Source organism: Talpa occidentalis, unplaced genomic scaffold, assembly GCF_014898055.3.
Source record: "Talpa occidentalis isolate TD23 unplaced genomic scaffold, MPIMG_talOcc4v2.1 talOcc4.4, whole genome shotgun sequence".
Taxonomy (NCBI): Eukaryota; Metazoa; Chordata; class Mammalia; order Eulipotyphla; family Talpidae; genus Talpa; species Talpa occidentalis.
In genome coordinates this window covers 96,323,307-96,345,229 of record NW_023604295.1, presented here as the reverse complement: position 1 = coordinate 96,345,229, position 21,923 = coordinate 96,323,307, and the positions used below count along the sequence as shown (strand labels likewise).

Sequence of the window (21,923 nt, the reverse complement as noted above, 5' to 3'; positions counted from 1 at the left end):
TTTCGGTGTAGCTGGAGGTGTTTATTAATACCAGTGGTATTAATATCAGCGGAGTAGTCTTTCTCTAGTTGAACTTATAAGCAGAATTGAACAACTTAATATAATGTTGCTGTTGAGTCTGTTTGAGTGTTTTCATGGCTATAGAAGAATTAGACTTAAAAGATATGAGTGATTCCTTTTAGGAGAACTCAAAAAGGCTGATGCAGGACAAGTGAGGGTTAGTGCTTCCTTTCCTTTGACACCTTCTGAACAGATTTAGCAGCCCAGACAAGGGTGAGCGTGCCCTCATGAGTTCAATACAACCACGAGTAGAAAGCAGAAAAGCTGAGGTTTACGCTGCAGGCTTTGATGGTGGCCAACACTGGCCTGGGCATCAATTAGCGCCACTGCTCAGGCTGCTGACCCCAGTGTTGGGGCTGTACCCTAACATAGTACCTGCCTGTTGGTCAGCTCAGATAAGTAATAAGAGCCTTTGTTGAAGAGGAAGCAGCTTAGCCGAGCTGGACCCTGTGGGGGCCTGCTGTCTGCTTCACTGCCAGTATTAAGGCTCCATCTTTGGGTGGTGTGTCTCCACAGGCAGATTTCTTTATCAATCTAAACAATCCTCTGAGGAAAAGCCCTATTACTCTTAATAAAAATGAGGAAACAGACTCCAAAAAATTAAGTCACTTACAAGGCAAGAGTCCAAACTCAGAGGCTAGACCAAGTGTACATCACGCCAAGAGAACATTGCTGCTCGCGTAGTATGACACACCATTAGTTACCTACACTAATTTAATTGTCCCAATAGCACTACAAAATATCTGCCAGCAAATATCAATAAATGCTAAAACATAGTGGGGTACAACAGTCACAAATTTAGATCTAAATGGTTAGAATATTCCAACCTTACCTCTAACCATCTGTAGTTAACTTTTTTGGTGAACTCTGTAAAACTGATTATTTGTGGTGATGTTATAGTATAGTCAGCCAGTAGGGGGCAGCATCAAATACAATGTTCAGCCTGCAGGGCCTTCTCTTCCATCTGTACAGGAGGTACGGTTTTGGGGGATATGTTTTAATAGGATGAGGGGTTTCTCAGGATATGGAACCTAAGTGCTAAAACTGGCCAACTCCCAGGCAAACAGGAACATGTTGATTACCACAGTGCTATGTGTTGAGACATGCAATCTGACATAGGACAAGGGAGACATGCCAGGGTGACATGTGTGAGGGTCATGTAGTTAGCTCACTAGCATGCAGCAAGATGGGACTCAAAGCTGTCCATGTGCTTAACTGAAAGGACCATTTTCTTCCACACCATATGATCATTCCTGTCTGAACCATTTAGGTCTGTGTGGTGACATGCAACAGAAACCTGATTATAATGGTTAAACAGATAAAGCCTTTCATTTTCTTGTGGATCCACCGTGTGATCAGAAACCCAGACTGTTGTTTACATCTCACTGGCCAGAATGAGTTCCTTAAGCTCCAGCCAGTGCACAGGCATCTAGGACAATGGGTATTTTCACTTATTGGGCACGTTGCTGTCCCAGACAAAATCAGCCACCTTTTACTAAGGAAGAAGAGATCAATGGGGACTGGGTAGAGAACTAGCACGCCTGGCACATTGTCCAAATCCTTCACACCATGCAGCTCCTCCTTCAGGACCAGGAAAGCCCTCCTTCCAGGGCAGCCACATCCACTGACCCATAGGGATGTAAAGCACCATCCAGCTCAGAGGCCTGCACAGGGCCAGCTGAGGCCTTATGACTGCTTCTCGGCCCATTTCTGCCTCATCCTGCTTCCTTCTCTTCCTTCACAGTGTTACCCCAAGAAAACTCCCCACTCAACTTCCTGCAGAGTCAACTTCCCAGGAACTCACCACAAGGAAAACCAAGCACATCCTGGGGCGAAGGCGTGTGCTGTCTGGGCAGTAAAAGTGGAGTCATTTCATTGAAGGGATAATATATCTACTCATCACAAATTCTGTCACTGCTTTTTAGATGCTTGCCGTTTATTGTAGAAGTGAAGTAAGCACAGATGAAGCAAGAGGAGAAATTTGTTTCTGGACATTCCAAAGCTGATTACAGCTTTGGAATTGTACCACAACTTACCATTTATTGAACACATACCAAGGACCTCACAACAGGCTAAACACCCACCTGACAGTCTCCATCATTCATGGTATCAGTAGGCATTTGTTGTGTCCATTTTACAGGTAAGAAAACAGACTTGAAGACATCAGCTCAGTATCAGTGGTAAGTGGAAAACTTAGAAGTGGGACAGGGATCATCCTAGATTATGAAGTACTTCCAGACCCCTTAGCCCCTTAGCATACCACTTCTTTTTTTTTTTTTTTATTTTATATATTTTTTACATCGTTTTTCATTTTTGCACAATGTATGCATTTTCATCTTGGTTATAGTCCCCATACAATTCCCAACCCCCGTGTTTTGATCCTACTCCCTTCTCCGCCCGCCCTGTAGTGTGTCTCTGGTTTATAGTTGCTTATTGATTTTGATTTTTACTTTATTATAATTAGTCTTTTTCCTGGTCTCTTTTTTAGGTTTTCTAAATTCCTGCTATGAGTGGGACCATCCTGTATTTTTCTTTTTCTTTCTGGCTTATTTTGTTGAGCATGATCCAGCTCCATCCATGTTGCTGCAAATTGCATGAGTTTATCTTTTTTGATTGCTGAGTAATATTCCATTGTGTATATGTACCACATCTTGATCCAGTCATCTATTTTTGGGCATTTGGGTTGTTTCCATAGCTTACCTATTGTAAATAGTGCTGCTGTAAATATAAGGGTGCAGGTGCCCTTTTGAATTAATGTTTTGTGTTCTTTGGGTAAATACCTAGGAGTGGAATTGCTGGATCATATGGAAACTCCATCTTTAGCAGATTGAGGAATCTTCACACAGCTCTCCATAGTGGTTGGACCAGTTTGCACTCCCACCAGCAGTGCAGGACAGTTCCTTTTTCTCCACATCCTCGCCAACTAGTTAACATTTGTTAACTAGTTTTTTTTTTTTTTAATATATGCCATTCTCACTGGTGTAAGGCGGTATCTCATTGTTGTTTTGATTTGCATTTCCCTGATTACAAGTGATGTTGAACGTTTTTTCATATGCCTGTTGGCCATTTGCATTTCCTCTTTAGAGAAGTTTCTTTTTAGCTCTTCTGCCCATTTTTTGATTGCATTATTTACTTTGTTTTTGTTGAGTCTCATCAGCTCTTTGTAGATTTTTGTGATCAGTCCTTTATCATTAGTTTTGTGTGCAAATATTTCTCCCAATTGAGGTGTCTCTTTGTTTTGGTTACTGTCTCTTTTGCTGTACAGAAGCTCTTTACTTTGATGTAGTCCCAGCTGTTTAGCATTGCCTTCACTATCACTGCTTTAGTTGATGTGTCTTTAAAGATGTTACTGAGGTGTATGTCATGTAGTGTTTTGCCTATATTTCTTTCTATATATTTAATGGTTTAAGATCTTATGTCTAGTTCTTTAATCCATTTTGAGTTGGTTTTTGTGTATGGTGTGAGGTAGTAGTTAAGCTTCATTCTTTTGCATGTCGCAACCCAGTTCTCCCAGCACCATTTATTGAACAAACTTTCTTTGCTCTATTGCATATTCTTTGCTCCTTTGTCAAAGATTAGTTGACCATAAATCTGTGGGTTTATTTCTGGTCTTGTTCCAATACCATGCAGTTTTGATTATTATGGCTTTGTAGTATAGTTTGAAGTCTGGAAGTGTGAGACCTCCATTCCCTTCTTTTTTTTTTCAGGGGAGCTTTGGCTATTTGGGGGTTTTGGTGGCTCCATATTAATTTCATTAATATTTGTTCTGTTTCTTTGTAGAATGTCATTGAAATTTTTATTGGAATAGCATTGAATCTGTAAATTGCTTTTGGTAGGATGGCCATTTTGATAATGTTAATTCTTCCAGTCCATGATCAGGGGATGTCTTTCCATTTCTTTGTGTCTTCTATTTCTTTTAACGGTGTTTTATAGTTTTCTTTGTGTAGGTCCTTTACCTCTTTTGTTAAGTTTATTCCAAAGTATTTAATTTTTTTTGTTTCAATAATAAAAAGGATGATTTTCTTGATTTCTTCTTCTTCAAATTTATTGTTTTTTGTATAGGATGGCTACTGATTTTTGCATGTTGATTTTGTATCTTGCTACTTTACTAAACTGATTAGTATGATTAGTTTTTCTGTGGAGTTTTTGGTATTCTCTATGTATATTATATCATCTGTGAATAGTGACAGTTTTACTTCTTCCTTCCCTATTTGGATTCCTTGTATGTCTTTCTCTTGTCTTATTGCTCTGGCTAGGACTTCCAGTATTATATTGAAAAGCAGTGGTGAGAGTGGACATCCTTGTCTTGTTCCACCTCTTAATGGAAATGCTTTCAACTTTTCACCATTGAGAATGATATTGGCTATGGGCTTGTCATTTATGGCCTTTATGATGATGAGGTCTGTTCCTTGTATCCTGAGAATTTCAAGGGTGAAATTTTATCATAAATGGGTGTTGTACTTTGTTGAAAGCTTTTCAGCATCTATTGATACTATCATATGATTTTTATGTTTCTTTTTGTTGATGTGTTGGATTACATTGATTGATTTTTGGATGTTGAACCATCCTTGTGTCCCTGGAATAAATCCTACTTGGTCGTGGTGAATTATCTTATGGATACATTGTTGGATTCTGTTAGCTAAAATTTTATTAAGGATTTTTGCATCAGTGTTCATTAGAGAGATTGGCCTGTAGTTTTCTTTTTTTGAGCATACCACTTCTTTCACCCCAGTACTCCATCACCCTCATTCAAGTGAATGTGAGAAATTTGGAAATTGGGTTATAGCCAAGAGTCTACTGTACTCCAGGAAATGATCTCCTTGCATCTCTCATATGGATGTTTGTGTTTTTAGCTCCTTCCCTTTCTCGTGTCCCTTTTTTTTTTTTTTTTTAAGATTATTTATTTGTACAAGCACTGGGTACAGTCAGAAGCACGAGAGGGTGAGAGGATTCAGCAGAGCCAGAGCGGGAAACAGAACAGGCAGACCGACGAAATACACTGCTGAGGGGAGCAGCGGGCACGGCAGGAGAGGTCTGCACACCATGTGGGACCCTCACAGGTGGCCAGGGATTAAACCTCGCAGGTGGCCAGGGATCAAACCGGTGCTGCAGGGGCTACAGGCAGCTTCTCAACCCAGCGCTCTATCGCTGTGCCATCAGGGGAGGCCCTCGCTTCCCATTTTTTAAGGCAACAATTCCAAGAAAGTAGGATTATCTTACAATGGGGTGTTTTAGCCTGGTCTCCTCTGAAAGCATAGTTTGAGAAAAAGTTTAAATGCAGAGTCTGGGGATTGTGATCTTAAGGAGCAGCAGTGAAGGATAGGAGTGGAGATGAATAAGCAAAGTGGGGGTTGGTGCCAAAGTACCAAAGCGACTACGGTGATGGCTTGCTCTAGCCTGGGGCCTCCTGAGGAGCTTATGAAATGCATCTCCAATCTATTCGCCCAGGAGAAGAGTGGAGGGAAGTCATCCATGTCTGCCCACCACAGCCATCTCCCTGCACTTTGGGTTGGACATGCACCAGGCCCAGCAGGTCCACCTGGGCACAGCAGCCTCCAAGTGGCCCTCGCACAGGAAAGGAATGAGATCTGCCCAATGAAAGCCCACATGGACCTGGTTGCCACTACAGTTGCTGGGAAAAGACTGGAAGCTGAGAGGACGGGTGGTGGAGCAGATGTGTGGGACATGATGATGAGTCAGTGCTCCTTGAGCACTGCCCAGCTGTGGCGCTGTGCTGTGCTGTGCTGTGCTGTGCTGTGCTGTGCTGTGCTGTGCTGTGCTGTGTACACATAACCTTGTTTCATCCTCATGGCAACCCTGAACTTAGAAACCATCATTATCATTTCCCATATTAAGTTGGGGGAAGAAACTGAGAAGTCATTGGGCCTCCCCTGGTGGTTCAGCGGTTGAGTGCTGGGCTGTGAGGCTGCCCGCAGGCTCTGCAGTGCCAGTTTGTTCCCCAGCCGCCGGCGAGGGTCCCACAAAAAAAAAAGAAAAAAAAAGAAAAGAAAAGAAACTGAGAAGTCATTGACCAAGGCTTCACAGCCAGGAAGCCCGAAGGACTGGGAGTCAAACCAGCCTGACTGCTGTATCCTTGCTCATCAACACAGCACCATTATATTAAATTCTCGCAAGTTCCTAAATGGAGGATGTGTGTTGGCTTACTGGTGCATGCAAAACACATACTCAGTATTCCTCTCTCTGATACGTAGAGACTGTAGATTCCTGTCAGCACAAATGCGATCATGCCACTCCTTGTTAAAAACCCTTGACCCTCCACTGCCTTCAAGAGAAAATCTAAGCTCCTCAGGATCTAGCAATCTCCTAGTCCTTCACCCTCATCTGCTGCCCCATCTGTGTGTGGAGTGTGCTGTTCCAGAAGGGGAAAGAGTTTTTAGGATCTTACAGTTGTCTTGTAGGATTCTTATCTACTGGAATGCAGTAGATTATTGGCTATCACCCAATTTCCAGATTCCTGGAGGGAATAATGGAGTAATGGGGTGAAAGAAGTGGTATGCTAAGGGGCCTGGAAGTACTTCATAATCTAGAATGATCCCTGTCCCATTCTTAAGTTTGTCACTTAACACTGATACTGGGAAAATACCTCTTTGAGCCTGTGTTCTTACCTGTAAAATGGGCACAACAAATGCCTGTTGATAACCATGAACGATAGAGACTGTTAGGTGGGTGCAACCATTGTGAGGTCCATGGTATGTGTTCAATAAATGGTAAGCCTTGGTGTAACTTCTCTCTGTAATCAGCTTTGGACTATCTGGAAGCAAATTTCTCCCCTTGCTTCATCTGTTCTTATTTCACTTCTACAATCAATGGTAAGCCTCTCAAGGCAGTGACAGAATTTGTGATGAGTAGATATATTATCTTTTCAAAGAAAAGACTCCCCTTTTACTGCCCAGAGAGCAAAGGCCTTAGCACCCTGGATGTACTTGCCTTCCCCTGCTGGTGAGTTTCTAGGAAGTTGACTCAGATTTTCTTGCATCTGTACCACTTGCCAGCTGTGAAACTCAGAGAAAATACCTAACCTCTCTGGCCTCACATTCTTCTTCAGGATGCTACCCTCCACGAGCCACATGAGGCACCTCTACATGGCAACAATCATCACCCTCAAGTTACTCTCTCAACTGCTCTGAGTCACTCAAACCAACTGCAACCAAAACACGTCCCTGCCAGGATGCTCACCTGGAGGCCCAGCATCATGCTCAGGGCATAAGTTCAGATACAACTCCAGGCCATATGAGCTTCCCTTTGGGGGAGAAAAGAACTCAAATATTCTGAGTCCTGCCTTTGTGCCTCACGTTGTTTGCCACCTTATATAAGCACCTCAATTGGTCCCCAAGGGAAATTAAGCCCATTGCTCATCCTTTGCCCATGTCTCCTTCATTAGCTTATTGACTGGAATAAAAGTCTCCAGCATAGTGAGATGAAGAGTTTATTAGAAAACCAAAGTGAGGCTTCAAGCCCAGAAAGCAGTCTGACAGATTTTACTCTATGAGAACTATCCCAACAATCCCAAGTTTGAATTTAGTTTATGAAGGCAGGAACAGTGAGTCATTTGACATTAAAAATGTAATTATTCTTGACAGGGGGGTTTCTGGTTCTAAGTTGTTTGTACCAAAGATGAGTTGATGCTGCCTATGCACAGAGAAAGGCAATGCTGGGGCTGAATGTGATCCTTTCTGAAGAATGTGGAGATGCAAAGGCTGGATATCCGGTATTAAATCTTCTTTATTTGTTCCTTGGCCATTAGTGGAGGCTGAAAAAACTGGCTTTCCCCACAGGCAGCAGATTTAGCACAGCTTTTTCACAGATGTCAAGTCTATGCAGATGGCTTTGCTCTCTTGCCTGCTATAGCAGAAAAGGGTTGTTCCCAGAACATTTCATAGTTATGTTCACAATCTGTATCTAACCTCACCACCTGTCCATTTTAGAAGAAGCAACTGACCACAAAGCTGGGCCACTGCTCTAAACCCTCCTTGGTCCTTAGCAAAGCTGAAGGAAAGCAGCCTGGCAGGTGACATGCACCAGAACACACTCCCACCCTCAGTGCCTCAGTTTAGAGAGCTGTTCCCTGAGGCAACAAGCAGATCACTCTGTGTCCTCCAAACTTCCTTCTTCCTGCCCCTGGCAGCAGTGCCCAGGAAAGGCAAGACTTCCTCCCAACTTCGAGTCAAGAATGACTTGGCTAGGAACTCTGCTGGTGAGAAGCCTTTTCAGCAACCTTTCTGCAAAAGTTGGCCCAAGACTGGGACTTGAACAAATGAAGTGAGCCTGCCAGTCTGCAGACCTTCGATATGAGGGGGTGTCACACTGCCCTCTAGTGGTAACTCTGTCTAGCCCATCAGCAGTTTCTCCTTTCCAGTTGCCCAGCCTAGGTTGAGGCCTCTTTCCTGTCAAATTGAATCTCCCTCTGTTGGCCTAAGAATCAACTCTCTCTTCACCTGTTTACATTGTCTTCAAGATGTGGCAAGTAGACACACTCTGGGTCCAGATGGTTGCATCCTAACTGCCTTCTTCCCACTGATGAACCAGCTGTTAGCATTCTCAACAACTGGCTCTGACGCACAGAGGGTCATTACATCGACCTTCTGACTGATGAACTACTGTCCTTCTGAAAAATTAATTCTGAGTAACTGCCTGGATGTTGGGCTGATTAAATTTCTAAACCATGAATCATTTGATTGATCTATCTTTCTAACTGGCCTAGTTGAATTGCCTATCTGACTTGCTCCCACTAACAAGTTGAGCGGCTGACTCCTCAGCAAGGGACCTGCCAGACAGATAACCTGGCTCCATAGCTGAGAGTAATCGAGGGAAGGAGAGGCTGTCCCTTCATGATGCCTGGACTCCTCTGGGGACTGGGAACATTACTCTTTTCTCCGGAGCCACCTGAAGACCGCAGAGAGGGCAACCAGGAAATTGATTTGCCTCTGACCTATCTCTGCCGAGGTCCTTAACGACAGCTCCACACATGGTTTTGATCTTGTCTTCTGAAAAGTATGGAGATAAAGATGTGTGTCTCTCTTAGAAGAGCGGGGGGTAACAGTTTTCAGTGGATTCCCAAGAGTCTAGCATATATGTGAGTACAAATATATTCAGAATTATTGCTCTGGGAAACCTTCACCAAACACCTTCCGTTAAGCAAAACCCTTACCGGAATTCAAGTTCCATTTCTCTCTGTTTTGCATCAGGTTAGGGTGGCAGGAAGGTAACTGAGAAGAGTTAGTCATAGTGGCATAGCTGCAGTACGGCACAGGGCTGAGCCGTGTTTGAAGTTTCTAAAGAGCGGCCCAAGGGAATCAACTTGTGGCCCTTTGGTTAGGAGGCCACACTAAGACCAAGATGGCAGAGCATTCTCAGCCCCAGAGAGAGGCTTTTTGAGATGACATGGATATAATTATCTGGGCCTTTGCATGAGGCAAGGAGTATGTGTGAATGTGATCACAGTAGCTATGTGTCTGTGTGTATTTACACACCAGTGTGCTCACCAGGGAGGGTTAACAGCAGCATGGCTATGTACATGGATGTCAAAGTATGTAGCTGAATAGTTCTGTGAGTGGATTTGCACCTGTGCTCACTTGTGAACCTCCTCGAGGTTGTTTTTTGTTTTGGTTGAGATTATGAGTAAGAATTGCACTAGAGTATCTTCAGATATGCCAGCGGAGCACAACAAAAATGTGGGTATAGCCAATTCCCCCATGTCCATGAGCCATCATCCACTTATCATCCCATGCAACTGCCTCCATAGGCTCCCACACCTCTGGACTGCTTGGTCTCCAAAGCCGTCCTTTGAGACCTTTCTGAACTACAGGCCACAGTGACCTTAAAAAAATTAAATCTGGGACCTCCCTGGGGCGCAAGGGGTTAAGCGTCAGCACCATGAAGCCATCCGCAACTACTGGCAACGACTGCAGCAGGAGTTTGATCCCTGGCCAGGGAGCTACCCACATGGCACAGCAGACCTCTCCTGTCTCGCCTGCTGCACCCCACAGCATTATATTTCAGTAGTTCTGCCTGTTCTGCTGCCCACTCTGTCTCTGGTGAATCCTCCCACCCCCCCACCCCGCACTTCTGGCCTGTACCCCAGTTCTTGTAAGCGTCAATAAATCTTTAAAAAAAAAAATTAAATCAGGGTCACACAGTTCGCTCAGCAGGAAACCGACAATAGCTTTACATTGGCAGGGGACAACGCCCATCTCCTCCATCTGACTCCACGGCCTTTTCAAGGTACCCCTGTTCACTGGAGACTCTGGTTCTCGGGACCCGGATTGGACCGCGTCGCCCCGCGGTCTGTGGCCGTGCCACACCCCAAGGGTATGCCCGGGCGGCTCGTCCTGCCATCTCGGAGACTATCCCGCGCCGCAGTAACTGCCCAACTACAATTAGCAACTGTAACCGACAGAGGACCCAAGACAGTCCGTCACTTTGCACCCGGAAACCCCTGCCCGCCCGACAGGTGGCCTTCGCGGCCGCAGGTCCAAAGCCGGCCAAGCGCGGGAGCACGCGCCCCCTTCCCGCTCCGCAGAGCCACCGAAGCCGCGAGCAGAAAACTGCTGGGCGTGCGCGCCGGGCAACACTAGGAACTACGACTCCCAGAATCCTCCTGGCCAAGACGCCATTTCCCAGAAAGTTCCCTGGGAGCCGCTTCACCGGAAGTGCGCTTTCTGTTTTTTTGAAAGCGGAAGGTGGGGTGGTCCTGGCAAGAGAGACGGTTACTAAAGGCCTAGAACGGTGCGCGATTTCGCTTAGTGCCCGCCGGCAGGGGGCGGGGGTGAGTCGGAGAAGCCGGAATGCTGGAGGGGCAGGTCCCGGCCGCGGCCTTTCCGCGTCACCGTGCAGCGTTCCCCTTTCCGCCGCTGCTCGCTGCCGCAGCCTCGCAGGCGTGCAGCAGTGCGGTCTGGCGTTGTCAGCCTGCGGTCGCTTGCTCTCTCTTACTCATTTCGGGCCTCTCTGGGCCTGCAGGCCTGCTACAGGATGTTCCCCAGTACCCGTTGTTTGCGCCCAGGCCTCCTCTGCCCGTCTAGCCCTGGGAAGCAGTGAAGAGGCCCTAAGGGCATAACCCGCTGGGCTTCCCTGAGGTCCCACGGCTTCTCTGCTCCTTGCAGCCGCAGCTTCAGGAGCTGGGAGGGAACAGGTGTGGGCAGTATACTGTTCAGGGAAGGGGAAGAGCTGTGGTTCCTGACTTACTACCTCTGTTCCCAAGAAGCATTTCCTTTGACCCAGGCCCTATGCTTATATATGCCCTGTCAAGCGCGTCCTTAAATTCCTAGATCTGGAGGAAGCCTCCTTCCTCAAATCCTTTCCTCCGAGTACCCTGGAAATGCTTGCCTGGACCCCACTGTTTCGTTTCGCCTTTCCCCTCTAAGTCCACTTAGAGCAGCTGGCTGAAACTGGGAGCATTTGGGGATAGGTTTGAGATAGGAGGCTGGAGTAGATGGAAGGAAAGATGGAAGTAAGGTATGGGCCAATAGAGAACTGCAGGATATTTGAGGGACTGAAAGTTACTGAGGCAGAAGGAGAGGCTTAGGATGGAAGTGTTGCAGGATCTCTGCGGGATGCTTGTCTTGTGCCATGGGCGCCAAGCTGTTATAGGACAGCCCGGATATTGAATGGGTTGCCTGGCTGTGGGTCCTCACCCGCGGGCGCGCTTAAAAGGGACTTATTAATACTCCACTACAGGCACACACAAAAGGTTAATAAAAGGTTTATTTACAAGGGAAAAGGAAATAAGGAAAATGTACAACTCAGGGAGAAAATAGGGAAATAAAGTCTTTAATGCGTCCTACCCGATCCGCCAACCTGGAAACCCAAAGGCACTCTCAGAGCTGGCTGGACGCTGCAAGCTGGCGGAGAGCCAAAATGGGGGAACCCCCCCAAGCCCACATGTCTGGCTTTATATCCACCTGGCTGCTTAACCCCACCCTCAGGTCCCCGCCACCTTCCCTTTGGTGGTGATGGGATTTGGAGTTCCCAGTGTCTTTGGCTTTGGCCTGGGGTGGGGGTGGAGTCCACAAAGCCTGTATGGAATTAGCTTTAGGACAGCCTTTTCCCCCTAACACCATGACAAGGGACAAGCACCTGGAATGAGTGTAGGAAGTTTATTTAGGTGGCAGGAAAGCGTGAAATCTCCTGGTGGCAACAGTGTGGTAGACAGAGAACAGGTTACCCTTGGACCACTCATGTCTAAAGTCTTTTACGCTAAATATGACTTGCGAAGGGGCCTCTATCTGTTGAATACACCCAGGGGAAGTAGCTTGCTAAAGATTAGCACACATGGAGCTCAAAACTCGGGAAGCTTGAAAAAGATTAACACACATCTCAAAATGTGGGCTCACCATACCCAACCCCCCAGCTCCCAACCCCTCTTCTTATGGAGCATTTTAGGCTGTCTTCTGTTTGAGGCACAGGGCCTGACATTTTTCATTCTCTGACATCTTTTTCACTCTCCATGGGTCTTCTAACCTGTCTGCCTAACCAGAATCTGTCTCAGAAGGGTGAGGGAATGAGAAGGAATGAGACATCACTGCGCAGCTCAGAAGGGCAAAGAACTTAACACAGAGTAATTTGGTTTTGCTGCAATCATGTAAAGAGAAATGTGCACTTCCCCAACTCCTAAGGAGCTACAACCACTGATAATTCAGTTTGTTCTACAAGGTGCATCAACTACAGATTTTGCAGGGTTTCCCGGCACTCACCTTATCCCTTACCTACAACCAGTAGTTCCATGTTGCCACATGTGTTTGTGCATGGACCAGTAAAGTTCCCTTGAAACAGAAACTGGGCTACAGAGGCCGCTGCTGCTACTCCTGAGTTGTGAAGGGGCCAGAGGTGCAAGACGTTGGTGGCCAGGCCCAGCTCTGGTGGGATCAGCCTGGTTCAGTGATGAGCGTCCTTCTGTGGCCAGCTGCAGCTTCCCTGAGGACACAGTCAGTGAGCCTGCTCAGACCTTGCCATAGGTCAGGTCTAGGTACGCAAGCAGGGTTTCCCTTTTGCTGTGGTCCTGGAATTGAAGATGGACCATTTTGATTGGTGCTTAACTGGAATCAAATAGGATGGTAAACAGGCCAGTCAGGTTTGAAAGGCGGAATATAGGCCAAGGTTTCAGAGGGCTCAGATTCATTGAGACCTTCAGATTCAGACCTTGGGATTCAGTGTCATTGACACCTTTTCCTAGAAAAAAGCTTAGTGGACAGACTCATGGGGTAGACTCATCTGGACTTCCAGGGAAGAATTTCGTAGATCTTTAGAGACACCTCTAAGACCTCTAAGACCTCCACATCTGATCTCCACTTCAAACTGCAGCCTAACTGCTGCTTCTGCCTCTGACCCTACCTCTGACATCACCTGCTGACTGGCACTGTTGGTCTGTGCCCTTTGACCTTTGCTCAAGTGTCTCTAAAAAGATGTTAGCTTGCAAAGCTCACAGAGGGCTGGCACACCAGCTCACAGAGGGCTGGCCTAGCACTGTTGACCTATATCCACCTACCTTAGAGCTGGCTACCACTATCGCAACTCTAGCTGATGCCAAAAGTTGAATCTTGGTCCATCACTTGCTGGCATGCCCTGAGCTCCAGGCCCTTGTGGGAAGGATGGCACCATCTTGAACAAGCAACCTTTGTTTGGACACTGTGGACACTATCGGGGGTAAAACAGCCAGCCATTGTGGCCTTAGCAACTCTCCTTGTCCCAGTCTCCTAATAAACCCCATTGTCATTGCACCCTGAGTCTGAATTGCATCTTGCAGTTGCAAGTGCACTGGTGAGAACTCAGACAGTGACCTGTCCCCCAGCGAGTGTCTTTGGCACTGTTTAAGTTAATACTGTTTTACTCTGGGACCCTTTATGGGATCTGCAAAGTCAAAACTGTTACACAATAATACTAAGATTTATTTGCATTTTCACTGTGTTGACATTTACATTTTAAATGATGTGTTAAAGTGCTAGTACCTTGGCATGAATCAAGGCAGTGGTATCACATGGCATGGGAATGACCTAAGTGCCAGATAACAGATGAGTGGTTTGGGAAGATGTAGTACATTTATACAGTGGAATACTACTCATCTGTAAAAATAAATAAATAAATAAATAAATAAATAAAATAGTATTACCATTTGTGATAACATGGATGAAACTGGAGGGTATTATACTAAGCAAAATATGTCAAGAGAAAAACAAATACCAGATGATTTCACTTATGTTGTAGAGAAACAACACTAAAGAACAGACAAAAATAAACCAAAACAGCCCTAGAAATCTGACTGTAGAGTTGAGGCCACCAAATGGGGAAGGTGGGTGCAGGTGGCCCAGTGAACTATAGTGGAGCTTTGTTAGTGGGTATGGTGTGGTAACATACATCTGAAGAGGTGTGAACCTATACGCCTAAATCATGAACAGTGAAGTAAACCAGTGTTACCTCAATAAAAAGTAATGTAATTTTTTTTTAAAGGAAGTAGCATCAAACTATACGTGCAGTGGTATTTTTCACCAGCACTCTTGGGGATAAAGGAGGAAAACAGTTTCACTTAAGAATGTCCTTAATAAAACTGTAAAAAGTGCTCATTTTTTCCAATTTTTAATCTTGAACACGTGTCTTTGATATTCTGTGACAGAATGGGAAGTGTGCATCAGCAAGTTCTTAAGTGTGCATCAGCAAAGCACGACATTTCTCTGGAGGAAAAGTGTCGGGCAACACAGTCCTGTATGCACATAAGAGTGGACCTTGGGCCTGGAATATTTCCTTACAAAGAGGTACAGAGCTTCACAACTTGCGATGGGTATATATATATATATATATATATATATATATATATATATATGTTTGGGCAAACATTTCCCTGTTCTGAATTTGATGTGAGCTGTTTTGTTCTACTTAAGAGTGTGTCACATAGCCCCTGACCAACCTGCTGCTCTACCTGTGCCCACTGTGAAAGGCATGGGAGCCTCACTTGCTGCACAAGAGGAGGGGTGCATACATACTGGCCATGGGGGGCCAACATTCACTACAGAAGCTGCTCTTGTTCTTTATCTTCTCCGTGTGAGTAAAGCTTTGTTCTGTCCAGGGCCTGTGTCAATTGTGTCTTTCTGGGTAACCCCATACCTGCAAACCATAGATTGGGTTGACAGGCTACAATGACTGCTCCTGGTGGCAAGTGCTAAACCATTTGCTATCTTTCATGTGTGGGACTTTCCCCCTGGAAGAAGTAATAGATACCACTTGCTCAACAAAAAGCACTACTGTGCTTGTTTGACTTGCTTGTTGAGTTATACTTCTTTCCAAACAACATTTCTGTTAGTTGAACAACTGCCAGATAATGTGGGTATTGGGGCTTGGAATTTGATAGACATTTTCTAGGAGAAAAAAAGCTTTCCACTTCAAGGAAAATAACTGACATTATTAGTTGCTAGTGATAAGATTCAGCGTTTCCAGCAAAAATTAGAAATTTAAAAAGCATATGTCTGTCATGTATCTTAACAGCTTCCCATCTTTCCCTTAAAAGATGCTTCTAATGAGCTTGGTGTTGATAGTAGTGAGTATGATTTTTTTATATGTTGAATAATGAAATTTGTCAACATTCACAAGGTCTCAATAGCTTAGATATCTGTTGTTATATAACAAATTACTTGAAAACATAGTGATGCTTAACAATGAATACTTATTACCTTGTAGTTTCTGTGGGCCAAAAATCTTGGAGCACTTTGTTGTAGGTGACTCTGACTTACAGTTTCCACCACAGTTGCAGTCAAGGTATTTGTTAATGGAAACTAGACTCTTGATGGAGATCATAATGTAGCATGCACAGGTGTCCAACTATATTACTATATACCTGAAGCCTGTATATCAATAATAGTTTTAAACCAATGTTAGTTCAATTTTAAAAGGGAGAGGGGCACTTGGAAAAAAAATTGTTAGTTGTGGTTACAATTATCTGGCGGCTTCACTGGAGCTAGAAGGACCCATTTACAAGATGGCTTTTGGCAGAAGACCTCAGTTTTTCACCACATGGACCTTGCTACAGAGCTTTGAGTGCTCTCACGACATGGTAGCTAGCTTCCCCCTAGAGCAAGTGATCCAAGAAAGAGGGAGCAAGATAGAAGCCTCAATATCTTTTATGATCTACCCTCAGAAATCTTGCTCTGTAATTTCCATCACATTCTGTTCAGGTACAGCCCACACTCCAAAAGAGAAAAATTAAGCTCTATACAAAGGATTTGTGGACATATTTTAATAACATTACATTAGTGAACATGTTTTCCAAGTGACCATTGCATAATACCATAAAAACTAAGATAGTGCAATGGATTTTTCTTTTAATTGATATACAGATCTATGTTTGGGGAATATAAATTCACACCTTAATAAATGCATGTACCATACTACACCCATCACCAAAGTTCTAGTTACCATTCACCACTATCAAATTGACCCCCTCTATCCGTTCCTTCCAAATCACTTCCCTTTTCCCCTGATAACCACCATTTTGTTGCCAGAGTCTAAGGGCTTACTTTTGTTTTGTTTGTTCATTGACTTTGTTTCTTTATATTCCACATGCGAAAGGAGTCATCCAGTGTTTGTCATTTTCTTTCTGATCTATTTCATTCAGCAAAATCACCTCAAGTTCCATCCATGTTGTTACAAATGGCAAGAGTTCATCTTTTGTTATAGTTGAGTAATATTTCATTTTGTGTGTGTGTGTGTGTGTGTGTGTGTATACACTATATCTTATTCACCCAGTCATCTGTTGATATGCACATGCTTTGTTTCCATGTTTTGGCTATTGTGAATAGCGCTGCAATGAGCATAGGGGTACATATATCTTTTTGAATTTTCTTTTTCATTTTCTTCAGATAGGTACCTAGAAGTAAAATTGCTGCAACATATGGTGATTCTATTTTTGATTTTTTAAGGAGCTTCCATGATTTTCCATAAAGCCTCTGCCAATTTACTTCCACCAAAAGTATTTCTTCTAGGAAGAATAAAATCATAGGAGCATATTAGTAGATGCAGAAAAAGCATTTGACAAGATATAACACCCATTTATGATAAAACTCCAATAAAATGGGGGCAGAAGGAATGTACATCACCATAATAAAAGCCATATAGATAGACCCACGGCTAACATTATCATGCTCAATGATGAAAAACTGAAAGCTTTTCTTCTAAGATTAGGAACAAGACAAAGATGCTACTCTCACCACTATTATTCAACATAATATTGGAATTGCTAGCCAAGCAATTAAGCAAGAGAAAGATATAAAAGGAATCCAGTTGTAAAATGATCTCTACTTGTAGGTGACATGGTAATATTCATAACCCTAAAGACTCCATGAAAATAGAAGAAACAATAAATAAGTACAGTGAAGTGGCAGGATACAAAATCAGTGTGCAAAGATTTGTTGCATTTCCATATGCAAACAATGAACTGAAGAAAGAGAAATTAAGAAAATAATCCCATTTATAACCATATCAAATGGATTAAAATACCTAGGAATAAACATAAAGGAGATAAAGACTTGTATATTGAAAGTCTTTTATCTTGAAAACTATGGCATGTTTAAAAGAAATAGAAGACACAAAAAAAGTAAAGAAATTACATACTCATGGGTTGAGAGAATTAATGTGTTAAAATGACCATCTTGGTCAAAATGATAAAAACAAATACTGCACATTCTTATAGCACACAATTTAATAACGTAAAACTCAAAAACCAGTGGGCATCAGTAAACATGCAGAGAGCTCTGAGACTAAGAATGAAGGGGAGGGGAAGATGCATTAAGAATGGTGGTAGGGAAAATGCTAAAGGGGAAACTGGCTTCAAAGGGGGGGAATAAAACTGATAATGTTTAATATCTATTGTAATTAAGTTGCAGCATAAGAAACTTTCCTTTCCATTTTTGACATACATATGATTTGACCTAAGAACTCTTTCATAACATGAGAAAAAATAGGAAAGTGGACAATGGATAGGACTAGGACAGTGATGAAAAACTTCAAATGGCGAGTAAATATATAACAGTAAAATTAATTAAATAATATATTAATAAGTAGACCAGCCTACCTAAAGCAGTATGTATATTCAATACAATCCCTATCAAAATTCCACTGTCAATTTTTTTTATTTTTTTAAAGATTTATTTATGCATACAAGAACTGGGGTACAGGCCAGAGGTATGGGGGCGTGAGAGGATTCATCTGAGACAGAGTGGGGAGCAGAACGGTGGATTGACTGAAATACACTGCTGAGGAGAGCAGCGGGCAAGACAGGAGAGGTCTGATGCGCCATGTGGATAACTCGCTGGCCAGTGATTGAACTCGTGCTGCAGAGGCTGCGGCTAGCTTCGTAGGTTGCATCTTAACCCCTTGCACCACCAGGGAGGCCCTCCACTGTCAATATTAACGGAAAAAGAACATGCAATACTAAATTGTTTGGAACCAAAAGACTCCAAAGAGTCAAAGCAATCCTGAGGGAAAAAAAGAATAATAATGACTTCAAACGACACTGCAAAGCTAAACTAATCAAAACAATATGATATTGGAATCAAAATAGATACATAGATCAATGAAACAGAATTGAGAGTCCAGAAATGAACCCACAGATATAGAGACAGTTAATTTACCACAGAGAAGCCAAGAGGATACAAGGGAGAGAGAGAGTTTTCCAACAAATGGTAATAGGAAATTGGACCACGAAAGAATGAAATGTGTCTTACAGAAAAATTATTTCAAAGTGGATTAAGGACTTGAATGTATAGGGCCAACCCTGCTGGCGCAGCAGTTGAGCACTGGGCTGCGAAGCTGCCCACAGCATCTGCAGCGCCGGTTTGATCTCCGACCGCTGGCAAGGGTCCCACATGGCGCTCAGACGTCTCCTGCCATGCCCGCTGCTCCCCTCAGCAGTGTATTTCATCAGTCTGCCTATTCTGTTCCCCGCTCTGGCTCTGGTGAATTCTCTCACCCTCCCGCGCTTCTGACTGTACCCAGTACTTGTATAAATAAATAAACAAATCTTGGGGGAAAAAAAGGACTTGAATGTATAACCCCAAAGAAAATACATAGAAGAGGCCTTGAGTTCTTCTGAGTGTTGCCTGGCCACTGCCATGCTGCAGCCTGGGATCCTGGAGTCATGAGTGACATCGACACCATAGCCAGCATCAAAGTTTTCATAAATTCATCCATTGCTTATGTTTCTGATGTTTGGGTATGCCCTTCCAAAATACAGGCATTTTTATCTCTGCTTTTGGACTCTCTATTGTATTTGCCAGAGAATATCTGATTGAATGAGGAGCTTATGCACTTGTTCTCACAGGAAATACAGTCATCTTTAACTATACTAGGCTGTTTTTGGTCTTTGGAAGCAATGACAACTTCAGCTGTCAGCAGCAGTGAAAAGAATTTCTGACCATTCTCAGGTGGGCTTCTTGTCATTTGTTGGTCATCATCATCTGTGCACACAGAAGATGGAACAGTAATGTCGTATGCTACAGCAACCATCAGGGAGAGGTTCTAGATGCTTCCTTCTCACTTTTATTGGAAACACAGTGTTTTCAGAGTCCTGCTAAGGATTGAAAAGATTTTTTCTTTTTTTTTTCCAAAGATTTATTTATTTATTTGTTTGTTTGTTTGTTTGTTTATTTAAATAATTTATTTATTTAAAGATTTATTTATTTATTTATTTATTTAAACAAGAACTGGGGTACAGGCCAGATGTGCAGGAAGGTGAGAGGATTCACTAGAGACAGAGCGGGGAACAGAACAGGCAGACTGACGAAATACACTGCTGAGGGGAGCAGCAGACGAGCCAGGAGAGGTCTACCGCGCCATGTGGGATGCTCGCAGGTCAGCTGGGATTGAACCAGCGCTGCAGAGGCTGCGGACAGCTTCACAGCGCTGCGCTCAACCGCCTGCGCCATCAGGGGAGGCCCGAAAAGATTTTTTCTTTTGGTAAAGTTTGATTGCTTTCACACTTAACTCTGTAGTATGTTGATTGTGGTGTCCTGCTGAACTTAAATATTTATGTTTTCCCTGTTCTGTATTTTTTTTAAATCAACATGCAATGTTAAACATTTTTTAAATATAATAACTGTTTGCATTGGCTAAGAATTCGGATTTCTGTTGGCTGTATTACTGAGCTAAAGTACATCTTTTAAAATTATTTAACTGCCATTATTTTGAAAAATATAAAAATAAGTTTTCAATCAGTAAGGACTTCACTTCTGATTTTATACAAACATGCAGACCTTATAGACTCCGAGCAAATATGGCTACAATTATACTTCAGAGCAACCAAGTATTAATACCCTTGCTGTCCATAAGGTTGCTGGTTTTGCTAGTAAGCAGATGTTTTGTGTATGGAAAATCATTTTATGGAATTACTATAAAGAAGTGCTGTTCTTTCAATTCTTAGAATTTATTGTTAAACCTTAAGGTAAGCATAGAAAAACAGTTTTAAAGTATGGTTTTTATTTATGTTTATTGTAGTAAAAGTAGAATGAATTGTATTGTAGGAAGACACAATGTTGACATTCCATTTCTGGAATTCTGTTTCTATTTGTAAGTGAAGCTTTTGTATTCTGTCAGTCTTTCATGTTTAACCACGGTTGTTCCCTGTGCTGCCACCTGTGTTGCTGTGCAGCACAGCCTTTGGATTGCAGCTGTGGTGCAACCTTAACAGCACCGCCTGTGATCACCTCCAGCTGCCACTGTGAGTTGGGTCCTGATGTCCCACTTATTGGTATGCCCCCAGCTCCAGGCTCTCATTGAAGGAATATCTTGCACAAGCAGCTTTTTGTTTGGACTCGTAGACACTATCTGCGGTAGGACAGCCAGCCCTTTGTGGCCTTAGAAACTCATCTTTTTCCTAATTTCCTCTTTGTTAATAAGCCCTATTGTTGCACCCTGAGCCTGAGTCATGTATAACAATTGTTAAGGATCCACAAACCATGACATTCCCCAAGTTTTGAAATGTTTCGGGAGTACATCAAACTTAAAAGCTCCTGTACAGCAAAAGAAACCATCACAAAGTTGAAAAGGTAACCTATTGATTGGGAGAAGAGAGTGGCAATTCACACTTCAGAAAAGGAGCTGGTATCCAAAATAAAGAAAGAACTCATCCAACTTAACAACAAAGAATTAAACTCTGGACTTTTAATATAAAAGAGTATGAAAAGTTCCCTGATATAATTTTAGATTTCATGTTCCTAGTAAAACTTTAAGAAGCTGTCCTTTGAGTTTTGGTATAACAACAAAGAAGAACATGCATAATTATCTGGGAGGCCTATTAAAATATTCTCCTCATTTCTAATTACATATCTTTGTGAGGCCAGATTTTCTTCATATACTTAAACCAAAACAACATTAGTATAGACTGAAATGCAGAAGCAAATATGAGAATCCAGCTGTCTTCCATTGAGCCAGACAGAGATTTGCAAAAATTCAAAACAGTGCAGCTCTTCTCACTAATTATTCTTTATTTTGGAAAACATACTTTTTTTTTTTAATTGTGTGTGTTCACATGATTGGATCTTAATGTATTTTTAAATTTTCTCAGTTTTAATTTTAAATTTGGTAATTATCAGTAGGACTTATACACACAAAAGCTTTTTGAGGTCTTCAGTAATTTTTAAGACTATAAAGGGTACTGAGGCCAAAATGTTTGAAAACCTCTTGCTTAAACATAATCATGATGGTCCTCTCACCCTTGAAATAACATGTGTAGGTATGAGCTTGTGGTACAGTTCTGGCCAAAGGCATGTGAAGAAAAAGTGTGTTCAGTTTTAACTTTAGAGTATTAAATAGAAACATTTGAAGGAATTGGTAATGTTCTGTTTCTCAGGCTAGCTAATTGATGTGTA

General features: G+C 43.0%; 1 protein-coding gene across 12 annotated transcripts in view; it reads left to right on the top strand.

The window, feature by feature from the left end:
* PXYLP1 (2-phosphoxylose phosphatase 1) overlaps positions 1-8,733 on the top strand; it is a 114,236-nt gene extending 105,503 nt beyond the window's left edge. For all 12 annotated transcript variants that reach the window (XR_008553949.1, XR_008553945.1, XR_008553942.1 and 9 more), the window contains one exon: positions 7,127-8,733. The gene's annotated coding sequence lies outside the window, so the exon portion shown is untranslated. The remainder of the gene's footprint in view (positions 1-7,126) is intronic.
* The last annotated feature ends 13,190 nt before the right edge of the window (positions 8,734-21,923 follow it).